General features: G+C 36.4%; 1 long non-coding RNA gene across 1 annotated transcript in view; it reads left to right on the forward strand.

Moving 5' to 3' along the window:
- LOC118151595 (uncharacterized) overlaps positions 1 to 4,546 on the forward strand; it is an 84,458-nt gene extending 79,912 nt beyond the window's left edge. Inside the window, exon 5 of the long non-coding RNA XR_004739991.3 lies at positions 4,010 to 4,546. This is a non-coding gene — a long non-coding RNA (uncharacterized LOC118151595). The remainder of the gene's footprint in view (positions 1 to 4,009) is intronic.
- Positions 4,547 to 14,841: the final 10,295 nt, after the last annotated feature.

A 14,841-nucleotide genomic window follows, 5' to 3' on the forward strand; every position in this document is an offset into this window, starting at 1 on the left:
CATTACTTTGAAAAGAGCCAATGAAAAAGCCATTTTATTTTTGCAGAATTCTCAGCAAAAAAGAAATGATCTTCAATTGGGTAGATGGAGGAATTTGTTCCTTGCTAATGAAATAAAACCAGTAGTACAGCATTATGCAATATTTTTGTAAGCAAATTGCCTACAAAGGCAGTCTTTTGTAGAGAGATGTTGCCAAAGAAATCCATGTCAAAGATAATCCTAAAAATGGTACTAAGAAGACATGTAAGTCTCACTTTTCTTCTGCTAGCTCACTGCAAAGCTGAGAATATTTCAGACACAAAGATAACTTTAAATAATACTTAAGTCATTTTTATTAATTAAAACATCAGCCATAATATTATCATTTGTCTATTAATTCAGATTATTATACATTGAATTTGTAAATGAGCAAATCATGCATTCATTACTAGTTAGGAGTTTTTACAATTATTAAATAAAGATACCATTATTTTGTGTACTTTTTATTTTATTGAAATATTTAAAGAAGTTGCAAGACTTTAACCCATGCTACTATGACTATGCTGTCTTTTATTGATAATAATTAACAGAAAGAGTCAACTTTAAAACTCTGAAGTTTATTTATTTATGCCTCTGGATGTTGATTCCTAAAATGGAAAAAAAGGAAATTGCATCAAGTTGAATAAAGCAAAAAATGCATATGAGGCAGATGAAAATGATAATGTTTTGCAATTATTAGTCTAATGTTTAACAACCTTAGAGCCACTGATTATTGCATTGTTCCCTTACAAATCATTTCTTTTTTAATTTTACATCTCAGAACATTTTATCTTCACTGTTTTTTGATTAGAAAAATTTAGAATACATGAACAATAGAAAATGAATAAAATATATATTTCATGCATATCCTTTCCTATCTAATTAATGATGAAATGGTGACTGTTAAATAACATATACATAGAGCCACGCGGATTGAACAGTGTTACAAAGAGGTGGGAAGCAGAACATCATGGAAAGCTCCAATTCCAATGCTACCTACCCTATCTCATATGGAGTTAAGATATCCCAACAACCTTGAGCAAAAAGAGCAAAGAACTACCTGACATGAAAATGTACTAGAAAATGTACTAGAAAGCTATAGTATTTAAACAGCTTGGTACTGGCATAAAAGATACCAATGGAAGAGTACAGAGAACCCAAAAATAAATCCAAATATTTATAGCTAACTGAATTTGGACAAAGGCACCAAGAACATATACTGGGGAAAGGACAGCCCTTTAATGAATGGTCCTCAGAAAACTGGATATCCATAGGCAGAAGAATAAAATTAGATCACCGTCTGTTGTCATACAAAAAAATGAACTCAAAATGAATTAGAGACTTAAACATAAGACCTGAAACTGTAAAACTACTAGCAGCAAACATAGAGGAAAGACTTCAGGGTCTTGGTCTAGGCATAGCTTTTGTGGTTAAGAGCTCAAAGGCACAGGCAGAAAAAGCAAAAATTGACAAATGAAATTACATCTTAAAAGATTCTGCGCAGAATCTTTTCTTAAAAGATTCTGAGACAGTCAACAGAATGAAGAGACAACTTACAGAATGGTAGACAATATTTGTAAACTAGCATCCAGCAAGAGATTAATACGTAGAACATATAAGCAACTCAAACAACTCAACAGCAATAAAACAAATAATCTAATTCAACAATGTGCAAAGCATCTAAATAGATATTTCTCCAAACGTACAAATGGCCAAGAAGAATTTTTTTCATATGATTTTGGGCCATTTGATTTGGGGAAATGCAAATCAAAACCACAATGATATATTATGTCATGGAAATTAAAATGGCTATTATCAAAAAGACAAAGAGAGGCAAGTGCTGGCAGGGATGTGAAGGAAAGAGCACACATACACTATTGGTGGAAGTGTACATTAGTACAATCATTATGGAAGACAATGTGGAGGACCCTCAGGAGCTAAAAGTAGGACTACGATATGATCTAGCAGTCTCATGGCTGAGTATATATTTCCCTTTTCCCTACCAAAAAGGAAATAATTTTGCAAAGAGATATGTGCAATTTCATGTTTATTGTGACACTATTCACAATAGCCAGATATGGAAGCAACCTAAATGTCTCTCAACAGATGAACAAATAAAATTCTGTATATATACACAATAGAATGTTATTCAGCCATAAAAACAATGACATGCTGTCATTCCCAGCAACACAGATGAGCCTGGAGGACATTATATTAAGTAAAATAAACCAGACACAGAAAGGTAACTACTGCATGTTCTCACTCATACATGGAAGCTAAAAAAGTTAGTCTCAAAGAAGTAGAGAATAGAATAGTGGTTACTAGAGGCAGGAAAGGGTAGGGAAAGAGGGACTGGAAAGAGGCTGGTTAATGGATACAAAATTATAGCTAAGTAGGAGGAATAAGTTCCAGAGTTCTATAATGCTGAAGAGTGACTATAATTAACAAATAATTTATTGTGTATTTTCAAATAGCAAAAGGACAGGAGATTGAATGTTCTCAACACACACACACACAAAATAAAATTTTTAGGCAATGGACTTGCTAATTATCCTGATATGATCATTATACATTGTATGCATGTATTGAAATATCACCATGTAGTCCATAAATATCTGCAACTATTATAAGTCAACTCAAACATATGTATAAAAATGTAAAATGTTATCCTGATAGTCATGTAATGATACATAGGATTTACCTGACAACGAAAGAGATTAGGGAATAATTATAGGAGGCCTCAGGGAAGTAAATACATAAGGGTGTTTTAGCAATCAAGTATGAGAAAGAACTACATTTTTATGATTATGGAATTGAGCATAGACCCTTTAAATGCTTAAAGTCACTTTAGAGGAAAATGTAGGCTGGAGTGAGAATGGAAGGGAGATGATAAGGTCAAGGGCTGAATGTCTGAGGACACGGAACAGGTGGCTGCCTGCTTTGTAATTGCTGAACCTTCCAAATCATCTTCCCAGGTGACTTGGAAAGTCTCCCCTGCATTCAGTGAGAAAAACCAACTTTCATTTCAACATGTTAGACAAGGCTTAGAAACATTCAGGAGCCCTGACAACACGCCGATTTTAATCAATATGGGACCGTGATGAGGTCCTGTTTTTTTTTCTTAAAGTTGGTTTTGTTGGTGATTGATCCTCCGTATGAGGTTGGTCCTGTGAAGGGAAGATCTAATAACATACATAGTAGAGGTAACTTATAGGTGAGATGATGGGCTCCAGCCCCATAGTATTACCTACCACTGATTATTACTTTCTTCAGTTTATTACCTACCTCTATTACTTGTCTGGCTTGACTATGCCAGGACTGAAATATGAGATGTATTTGTGAGGTTAAAATTCTTTCAGAAAATTTGCTAAGGGAAAGAAGTATCAGAACTCTCTATTGTTATAATATACTGGCATTAAGATTTGAAAGTCAAACCTTTCTAGCACAGGCAGCCAAATGATATTATTTGTCAAATACTGAGAATTCACTGAAAATACATTTTTATGGTTATAGAAATGACTGAGCTGCTCAGCCCCTTTCCTTAGATATTAGCCAGCCATGGACTATTGCATTTAAATTTTGGAACTTATGGATGGCATTCTGAGATTTTATGTCTGGCTTGGAATCTTAAATACTCTCTCTTTTGAAAGACCTGCTTTCAAATTACTTCTTCTGAACTGTGGCAATGGTGTTAGGTTTTTGTTTTGTTTTTTCTTCTAAATTTTTTTTAATGTTGATTAGGCATTCATATGATGAGTCAAGATATACTTTTCAAAAGTTAAAAATATAAACAACTGCCATTGAGATAGAGAATGTGTATATGTCAAAAATTATTTTATTTGTAAATTAGACAGGACTGTAAATCTGATTCAAAAAGCATTTGAGGAACTGGATATATCTATATTTATATATATATGCATTTTAAATAGAAAAAGAGTATTAGAATAACATTATTATTCCATAGGCCATTTTATGTTATTTTCTTTTACAGGTTAATATCCTATAGGACAACAAAACCATCGCCTGACAGGTTTTTCTTTTCTGCCAGAGACATTTGCATCTATTGACAAAAATCTACAACTTAAAGGCTAATGGCATATATCTAGGATTTTAACCGATAGTAGATTGAATATCAAAGGAACATTCCCATGGAATTTAAATTATTCCTAGGTGAATTTTTAAAGATGTAATTGCTACTTTTCCTTTGTCTTATTTATTGTTGTGGATTTTTTTTTAAGATTGGATGAAAATAATTAAAAAGAATCAACCAAAATGCTGTTGTGCACATTACTGTTCTGAAATATTTAATGGCCTAGAATATATTAGGGCAAGAATGTCAGCTCATTACTACTGGCCAAATAATTTCTGCTTTGCTTAAGTTTCGTGGAGTGGGAGCATCCAAGAGACAACAGAAAATTTCAAATTGACTGCCCCATTTATTTGGAGATAAGACATAATATTAAATTAAAATGTATAAATAATAGGGCTTATGGAGTTTTTAAAAATAGTTCACATGCAAATTTATCTTTAATGATAATATATTTTGATGTACTTTTTTTTCTAAAGATTTTGTTGTATGTCAGCTGACATCAAGTGGTTAGGATAAATACAATTTTTATAGTAGTTTATTAATTTAGATGATTCATTCTGATATGCTTTGTCAGAAATTTCATTGCACTGCATTCACCCTTTTAAATATTTAATTGTCAAGTGCAGAATACTTATGCAGAAGAAACAAATATTAATTGATTCATATAGCAAATATTGATTGATTTCTTGCTCTGTGCCAAGTACTCTTCTAGGAACTGGGTATAACACAGTGTGGACCAAAAAGGAAAATATCCTTACCTATGTGAACTGAATTTACATTTTATCTAGAATGGACAATAAAATAAGACATATGTGTAAACAGTGTGTTGGATGAGGATAAAAGAAAAACAAAGAAAAGTATGGAAAAGTGTGTAATCAAGCCCCTGACTTCATTTTTGAGGTTTGATTGCTGACAGCTTTTAAGCCCTCCTCACCCTTCTCCGTCTCTGGCCTACATCTGAGAAAGCTGATAAGAAAACCCAAGCTTTCCATTTTTTGACACTGGCAGAGAGTGAAAACCATACAAACTTTTGTCCATGCCTGCATGCATGAATGCTCAGTTGAGCCCTACTCCCTAACCACCATAATAAAACTCCAAGACAGTCTCCTCTCTCTGTTATCACAAGCTATTTTTTGAGTGCTCAGCAAATCAGCATTGCTCATTCAAAAAAGCCTCATTATGTGAGAAATAACCCTTCTTATGCTTTTTTCACGTGTGTTTGGCATCATTGGTCTCAACATTGGAACCAAATTTTGGATGAGGAAAAATCCTGACTCTGTGGAGTACGACTGCAACATGGGGATAAGAAGTGTCATTTGGGGGAAAAGGGCTATGGGAGGTCTCATTGAAGTGGAAACATTTTAGTGAAAATCTGAAGGAAGTGGAGTGTGGCATGTGGCTGTCTTGGGGAAGATACTAAGGGAAGAGAAATTAATCATGCAAATACCTGGATGCAAGGGCATGCTGTGTGAACTTAAGAGGGCCAACAAGGCTGGAATGAGAAAACCAAAGGGGAATGTAGGAGTGGTTGTGACCAGAGAAGTTGTGGGAGGAACACATCAGAGATCTCACAGGCCATTATTAGGAGGAGTTTTTGGCTTTTTCTTTGAGTGAGATGGAAAGATCTAGAGAAATCTGGGTTAAAATCCTAGATGTATGCAATATAAGGTTGCTTAGAATAAGAGTAATCTAACTTTCAACATAGAAGTATGTTGCTGTTTTCAGAACTGCTAAAGCTTGTGGTTACATGTGAGTATGAAACATACTTGCACTTGGATGGCAAGGAATATTATACATTTTAAAATAACTTTCAGGATTGCAAACCAGACAGATCTACTCAGAAAGCCATAAAATTTACCTCCATGCAACATGGCCTCACACCTGCTCTATGTGGTTGAACTGTCACCTGATTGGTTGAAATGGAAACCAAACAACTTTATTTTTCACAAACTTCTCTAGCAAGTCTTAGAGACAAAGAATGACAAAAATAAAGAGGAGATGAGGAGAAGCACATTGGTATTGCTGGAAATTCTATCCTCATTGTTCATTAAGTTTTTTCTTTTTTCTAAGATGTTCACTAACACATAGGATTTTGCTACAAAGAAAGAAAAGAAAAAATGTTGACAGCATAACAGAAAAAATGTGAGGCAAACAGTATAAGAACAGAATAAAAACTGTTTAAAACCCTAACTAGAAGTTTCCTCTTTAACAAAAAAAGCAAATATTTATTTTTAAATAAATATCAAAGATTATTTCATGAATATCATCTATATCATTGGAAGGCACTGTTTTAGGCTTCCAGTTCTGTGCTTTGTTTTTATGAGCAGCAAATTGCTACAAACTTAGCATCTTAAAAAGGCAGACATTTATTGTCTCAGAGTTCTATAGGTCAGAAGTCCAGCGTTCCTCAGATGGGTTCTTATTTAGGGTCCCACAAGGGTAGCATTAAGAATTTAGATGTGCCGAACTCTAATTTGGAAGCTCTGGGGGAAATAAAAACGTTCTCCAAGCTTATTCATATTGTTGGCAGAATGTATTTCCTTGCAGATACAGGGTTGTGGTCTCTGTTTCCTTGCTGGTAATCAGGTCAGAAGTTGCTCCCAGATTCTAGGGATTACTCACTGGTCCTTGCACATGGATTCCCTCCATCTTTAAGGCTAAAAGCATGTCTAGAAGAATTCTTCTGCTTCCAATATCTATGAATTCCTCTTCTTCCCCCAGACAGAGAAATCTCTGTTTTAAAAGGGCTCATGTGGTTAAATAATGTTCACTAAGATAATCTTTTTTTAATCATATAAAATAATATAGTCCTAATCATAGGAGTAACACTAGGGGCTGAAGGTCAAGGGATCATCTTAAAATTCTGCCTTCCATAGGTTTCAAAATCTATGACCAGATAGAAAGACTCAAGCTAAGCAGGTTGGGACAAATTAAGACATGTACTTACTTCAGTTTAGTATATGATATATAGCAATGAATAAGATTGTACTTAATGTGACCATTAAATGCAAATTTATCAACTCTCCCTAAGAGGCTTGTCAGAATATGACCTACTTTTCAGAATTTGGTCAGGCACAAAAATGAGTCATTCGTCTTTCAGAGGGTTGAAAATCTCTCAATGTGATCCTTACTAAAATTTCATGGAATATACATCTATAGATTTTTGTTTGATATCTCACTGTGGTTCGCCTCTCATAGTGGCCTTCCTAATGTTCTCAACATGCATGAACTTGAGAGGGAAGTGCAATTCTCTTTAAATCCAATATACAGAAAATATTGCTAGAAATCCATGATTGAAAGGTGGTGAACACAGAATGTATATCTATTTCTTTCTTAAATTTGTATTGAAAATTTAATTATATATAAAAATGATGGGAGCTCAGAGGTGTGTTTAGAGATCCAGCAGGTTAGAATACAGAGGAAGAGCTTACAGGTGACGCTTCACTATCACGAAACACCAGCTGCGGGTAATACTAATAATATCATGTCCCGTTTTCTTTAGGCACAATTTCCTTATCTTTGTATCTGTTTCCAAGATAGCTCCAACCATTTTGAAAGCGACAAAATCAAGCACACTGGCCGTTTTATAGAGGATAGGATCCATAAAACATTTCACTGAAAAGTGGGATTCTATAGGAGGTGTGTGAAACCAGAGCAACTCCATCCTGAATAGGAGTTGGGTAAAATGAGGCCGAGACCTACTGGGCTGCATACTCAGATGGTTAAGGCACTCTAAGTCACAGGATGAGATCGGAGGTTGGCACAAGACACAGGTCATAAAGACCTTGTTGATAAAACGGTGCAGTAAAGCAGCCAGCCAAAACTTGACAAAACTTGCCAAAACCCAACAGAATCAAGATAGGCATGAGAGTGACCCCTGTCGTCCTCACTGCTACACTCCCACCAGCAACATGGCAGTTTACAGATGCCATGGCAATGTCAGGAAGTTACTCTATATGGTCTAAAAAGGGGAGGCATGAATAATCCACCCCTTGTTTAGGATATCATCAAGCAATAACCATAAAAATGGGCAACCAACAGCCCTCCTCAAGGCTGTTTTTTGGAGTAGCCATTTTTAATTCTTTAACTTCCTAATAAATTTGCTTTAACTTTATGGCATCATCCTGAATTCTTTCTTGTGTGAGACCCAAGAACCCTCTCTTGGGGTTTGGATCAGGATCCCCGTCCTGTAACATCTTTCTAGCGAATGTGGAAGGGAATATAGTGAAGAAACCCCCAACCCAAAGACTAACTTTTGGTAAGTGGTGGTAAACCAACTTAAGAAACCCCCTTGACACCGTATTTCTCCTTTTGATCTATGCTAATCCTAGTACATAATTGGCTACTTGCTCTCCCATAGCTAATGTGAGAAATCTGTGATCATACATATCTACATAAGCAGCAAGGCATTCACTTTACGCATGCTTAACTACCTGACAGTTTCTCTCTAGAGCTTTTGGAAGTTCTCTCAGTAACCTCCGGAGGGTATAGCCAGTGAGTGACTGTCTCCAATTTATACCTGACTCTGCTAAACTAAACCTGACCTTAGTTTTCGTCTATCATCTTAATCTCTTCCTTATTCTGTCCCATCCTTTCCATATTTATCTTCCTTCAAACTCCTCGCATCTTCCCTTCGAATGATTATTGTTTTTCAGGTCTTCGATATGTACCTTCATTCGGTCTACAATAGCTCATTCATTAAATTATGTGATGCTCTATCTTGCTAGATCATCAAGATGCCTTGTTATATTTAGAGATGCATGTGGTCTCCAAATACAGAACGAAATACAAAACATTAGGAAAAAAGATACATAATCCATTGCGTAGGCAATGCTACAGATAATTTTTTTTTGGCCAAATGAAAATATTTGGCCAAAGGGAAATTTTTTTTTTTTTATAAATCAAGATTCCAATATTGAAGCTATCCTTATCACACATACTCATTAATCTAGATATGGGATTTTTTTTTAAGACAACTTTTTGTGTGTGTTTCCTAAGAGCTTTCTATGTCTCATTTTATTTAACATTGTCAACAATGTGATGAGGTCATGTTTAGAGGCTATGGTACAGAAGCTTTGAAAAAGACAGTCTTAATGTCCCTTCAGCTTTCTACCTGACTATTGGCCCCTGCCTTTCTTTTTGTTAGAGCATTTGCTTTTGAAAACTTGCAGTTGTAAATTTTTTTTCTGCTCTCTTGAGATGTAAATCTTCTCCCAGCCTCTTGTCAGTTTGACTACTCAGAAAATGTTTTTCTGAAGGATTTGGGATCTAATCATCAGAAAGATAGGGTGAGCCGGGCATGCACTTCGGAAGACTGAGGCTGGAGGATCACCTGAGGTCAAGAGTTCCACACTAGCCTGGCTAATATGGTGAAATCCTGTCTTTACTAAAAATACAAAAATTAGTTGGGTATGGTGGAGGATAGCTGTAATCTCAGCTACTGCGGAGGCTGAGGCAAGAGATCGCTTGAATCCGGGAGGAGGAGTTTGCAGTGCTGAGATCATGCTACTGCACTCCAGTCTGGGTGACAGAGCGAGACTCCATCTCAAAAAAATAAAAAAGCTTTCTTGCTTTCTCATCTAGGAGGGATGGTAGGAACCTAACTTTAATAAGTGCCAGTTAGCAGACACAGCTGGCTTAATCACACTGAGCAACTTCTCCACTAATGTCCTTTGCTACTTCTCCACTTGCTCATCTCAGACCTTAAGAACTCTCCCACCTTTTATTTTAGCAGGATTGAGTTCATCTCTCTCTGCACAATAATCTTGACCCTCATTGCAACAGTCAAGCCTATTTAACTTGCCTGGTGCAATTTTTCTTTGGCATTTCAAAGAGGTGAAATATGATTCCCAGGTTCACGTGACTACCGTTGGGAGAAAGCTGATGTTCAAAGCTACACCCTCTAAATCTGTAGCTTAATATTTCAACAGTGTACTCTGTGGCTACACAAACATTTTCTAGGAAGGGACAAAGAGGGAGTGAATGCAGAAATAGCACAGAGGAGAGACAGGGACAAAGAGGAACCTCACTCCTCACAAGGAAAGGGAAGAGAGCTGATTTTTAGGCCAGTTCAGGCTTGAGGCAGAGAAAAAATAAATTTCAATAAATTGTTTTCAAGAATTTATTAAAAGCAAGATGTGTTGCTCCTTGGTAACTGAAGCTTCTGAAAACTTTGAGGGATAAAGAAAGAACCCATTAGAAAAATTCAAGCATCTGACATAGAGTGAAGGAAGAGTATCTTCTACCGCCTTGAGACTTCCCTGGTCATAACTATTAAGGACTGCGAGCAGTCAGATTTTGCCCTACTTGCAAACTCCATCCACTGCCTGATTCACATCATCATTTCTCCTCTGTACTTCTTTGTTGTTTACCTGCCTCTTTACATTATTTCTCCACAGAGAAGTCAGAGTGATCATAGTAAACATTTGCAACCTTAAATCAGACCATGAAACTCCATCACCAAAGCCCTTCCATAGTTTCCCATTGTACTTAGCAAGAAAGCCAAACCCCTTAGCACACAGGACAACCTCACCAAGCTTCCCCCACGCCCTGACTCCTGACCCTCAGAAGCCCTGGGCACTGTTTTTACTTCACCTAGGCTGCTCTTTTTTTTGCACGTCTGGTTCCTATTTATTTAGATCTCAGTTCAAATATTTTATCCTCTTCCTGTTTCCCACTTTCTCCGCCATTGAGACCATAATCTATCTAATATTACCATTCATTAGTTCATGTCATGTAGCAACATATATCATCATATCATTTTGACTTTTTTATTTTTAGTTTCCTCCTCTGTCTTGGCCTTAATGTAACTTCTTGAGATTAGGGACTTTCACTCTTTCCATCAGTTGTATTCTTAGCACTTAGAGCACTACCTAACACTGATTAAAAAATATTTGATAAAACAATGTAGGAGAATGAGGCTCTTAATTTAGCCAAGGATAGAGAGTTTCTAGGACTTCTCTGGTTTCCTCTTCTATGACCACCTAAGACAGGTGAAGTTTCCTGTGCTGCAACCTTAGAAGTAGCAGCAATATATTAATTTTATGAGAGACCAAAGAGTCTGCACAGCTTCTGGGCAGTCATCCAAGGAGCATTGCTTTAGCAACCTGCAGGTATAGTACCCATCAGGAACTGGAGAAAAGTGGAATTTTCTAGAAAACCTAGGAGCTTCTCCTTGCAATGTGGCAACCCCACCCAACACACACGTTTTATTTATTTATTTTTAGTAAGCTTTATTTTGTAAAGCAATCTTAGATTAACAGCAATATTGGGTAGAAAGGACAGAGATTTTCTTTATATCTTCTGCCCACCTCACTCTGGCATGCATAAGCTCCCACTGTATCAACATCCTTTACAACGGTGGTACACTTGTTCCAATTGATAAACCTGCATTAAGAATTCATTATCAGCTGATCATGGTGGCTCATGCCTGTAATATCAGCACTTTGGGAGGCTAGGACAGGTGGATCACCTGAGGTCAGAATCTCAGGACCAGCTTGGCCAACATGGTGAAACCTCATCTCTACTAAAAATACAAAAATTAGCCAGGCATGGTGGTGCATGCCTGTAATACCAACTACTTGGAAGGTTGAGGTGAGACAATTACTTGAACCTGGGAGGTGGAGGTTGCAGGGAGTGGAGATTGCACCACTGTACTCCAGCCTGGACGACAGAATGAGACCAAGTCTCAAAAAAAAAAAAAAAAATCATCATCTGCTGGGTGTGGTGGCTCATGCCTATAATTGCAGCACTTTGGGATCCTGAGGTAGGCAAATCACTGGAGGCCAGGAGTTCAAGCAGTTTGGGAAATAATGGTGAAACCCCATCTCTACTTAAAATACAAAAAATACCTGGGTGTGGTGGCGTGTGCCTGGAGTCCCAACTATTTGGGAAACTGAGGCATGAGAATTGCTTGAACTCAGGAGGCAGAGGTTGCAGTGAGCTGAGATCTAGTCATTACGTTTCAGCCTGGGTGTAAAATATTATTAATCATAATAATAATTCATTATCACCCAAAGTTTATAGTTTACTTAGGGTCCACTCTTGGTGTTGTATATTCTTTGGATTTGGACAAATACACATATATATAGCCTAGGTGTGTAGTAGGCTGCATCATATGTAGTTGGCTGCATCATGTTTGCACAAATAGGAAATTTCCAAATAACATATTTCTCAGAATATATGTAATATGGTTTGGCCGTGTTCCCATCCAAATCTCATCTTGAATTGTAATTCCCATAATCCCCATGTATGGTGGGAGGGACCTGATGGGAGATAATTGAATCATGGAGGCAGTTACCTGCTTGCTGTTCTCATGATTGTGAGTGAGTTCCCATGAGATCTGATGGTTTAATAAGGGGCTTTTCCGCTTTGACTCAGTCTACTTCTTGCTGCTGCCATCTGAAGAAGGATGTGTTTCCTTCCCCTTCTGTCATGATTGTAAGTTTCCTGAGGCCTCCCCAGATATGCTGAACTGTGAACTGTGAGAAAAAAGAAACCTCTTTCCTTCATAAATTATCCTGTCTCAGGTATGTCTTTATTAGCAGAAAAAGAATGGAGTAATAAAATATTCCCATCATTAAGTGATGCGTGACTGTAGCTGAAATCATACAGAAAGTAGACTTTTTCAGATTGGTTATTTTCACTTACTTATATGCATTCAAGTCCCTTCATGTATTTCAATGGCTTGTTAGCTCATTTCTTTTTAGTGTGGAATAATATCCCATTGTCTGGATATATCATGGCTTATTTATCTATTTACCTATTGAAGGACATCTTGGTTGCTTCAAATTTTGACAACTATGAGCAAAGCTGCCATAAATGTTTATTTTCAGGTTTTTTTGTGGACATATAAATTTTCAACTCCTTTAGGTAAATAACAAGGGTGGTTATTGGTGAATCATATCACAAAAATATATTCAGTTTTATTAGTGTAAGAAAGCACCAAACTGTCTTCCAAAATGTCTTCACTGTTTTGCAATCTCACCAACAATGAATGAGAGTTTCTGTTGTTTTGTACTATCAGGATTTGGTGTTAGTGTTCTGAATTTTGGTTATTACGATATTTATTCTTTTTTCCATTTTTTTTCTTGAACAGAGAACAAAGTTTGGAGGGTCTGAGGTACAGAAAACCTTTTATTGTTACTTTGCAGCCATAGGTTCATGGTCTGAAAATAGCTGTTTAAATCTTTCCCCACAGTTGGCTTTGTGCAGCCCCGAGGCCCTGTTGTTAGCCTGCACTGGATCTTGTCTGCTCTGGTGCTGAACACTGAAGAAAAGAAATGCAGGCAAGAGAATAACAAAAAAAGAGTTGATTCAATATCAACTTTTAATAACACATTAGCAGTATTGTTTTATCTTTCAATAATAATTTTATCAAAACTGTCTTGTACAATTATAGTTTCGAAAACAGTCCTTGTAAGGAGTGTTATAATTGTTTCCAACCAGCAGGTATTCAATTAACTTAATGTACACAGTGATGAAAGATGTTATAACATGAAAATGTGATGCTTGTGTGTAAAATATAATCCTAATTTTTTAAACTGTTTCTTTTAATTTTTAATTTTTTTGTGGATACATAGTAGGTAGATGTATTTATGGAGTACATGAGACATGCAATGTAGTACACAGGCATGCATGTGAAATAAGCACAAGATGGAGAATGGGGTATCCACCTGCTCAAACATTTGTCCTTTGAGTTACAGATAAATTACACTCTTTAAGTTATTTTAATATGTACAGTGTTATTAACTATAGTCACCCTATTGTGCTATCAAATAGCAGGTCTTATTCATTCTTTCTAACTATTGCTTTTGTACCCAGTTATCCCCATCTCCCCACCAGCCCTGCACAACCCTTCCCAGCCTCTGGGAAGCATCCTTCTTCTATGTCCACTATTTAAATTGTTTTGATTTGTAGACCCTACAAATAAGTGACAACATGTGATGTTTGTCTTTCTGAGCCTGTCTTATGTTACTTAATGATTGCAGTTCCACTCATGTTGCAAATGATGGAATCTCATTCTTTTTTATGGCTGAATAGTTCTCCATTGTGTATATGTACCTCGTTTTCTTTATGCATTCATCTGTTGATTAACACTTGGGTTGTTTCCAAATTTTAGCTATTGTAAACAATGCTGCAAGAAACATAGGAGTGCAGATATCACTTCAATATACTGATTTCCTTTCATCTGGGTGTATATGCAGCTGTGGGGTTGCTGGATCATATGGTATCTCAATTTTTAGTTTTTTGAGGAACCTCCAAACTGTTCTCTATAGTGGTTATACTAATTTCCACTCCCATAAACAGTGTGCAAGTTACCTTTTCTCCTCATTCTCACCAGCATTTGTTATTGCCTGTCTTTTGGATATAAGGCAATTTTACTAGGGTGAAATGGCATCTCATTGTAGTTTTTTAAAATTAATTAATTAATTATTTTATTTTAATGGTTTTTTTGGGGGGAACAAGTGGTGTTTGGTTACATAAATAAGTTCTTTAGTGGAAATTTCTGAGATTTTGGTCACTCATCAGCTGAGCAGTGTACACTGTACCCAATGTGTAGTCTTTTATCCCTCACTCCCCTCCTACCCTTTTCTCCAAGCTTCCAAAGTTCATTGTATCATTCTTATGCCTTTGCTTCCTCATAGCTTTGTTCCCACTAATGAGTGAGAACATACAATGTTTGGTTTTCCATTCCTGAGTTACTTCAATTAGAATAATGGTCTCCAATTCTA

The sequence above is a fragment of the Callithrix jacchus genome, chromosome 2 (genome assembly GCF_049354715.1).
Source record: "Callithrix jacchus isolate 240 chromosome 2, calJac240_pri, whole genome shotgun sequence".
Taxonomy (NCBI): domain Eukaryota; kingdom Metazoa; phylum Chordata; class Mammalia; order Primates; family Cebidae; genus Callithrix; species Callithrix jacchus.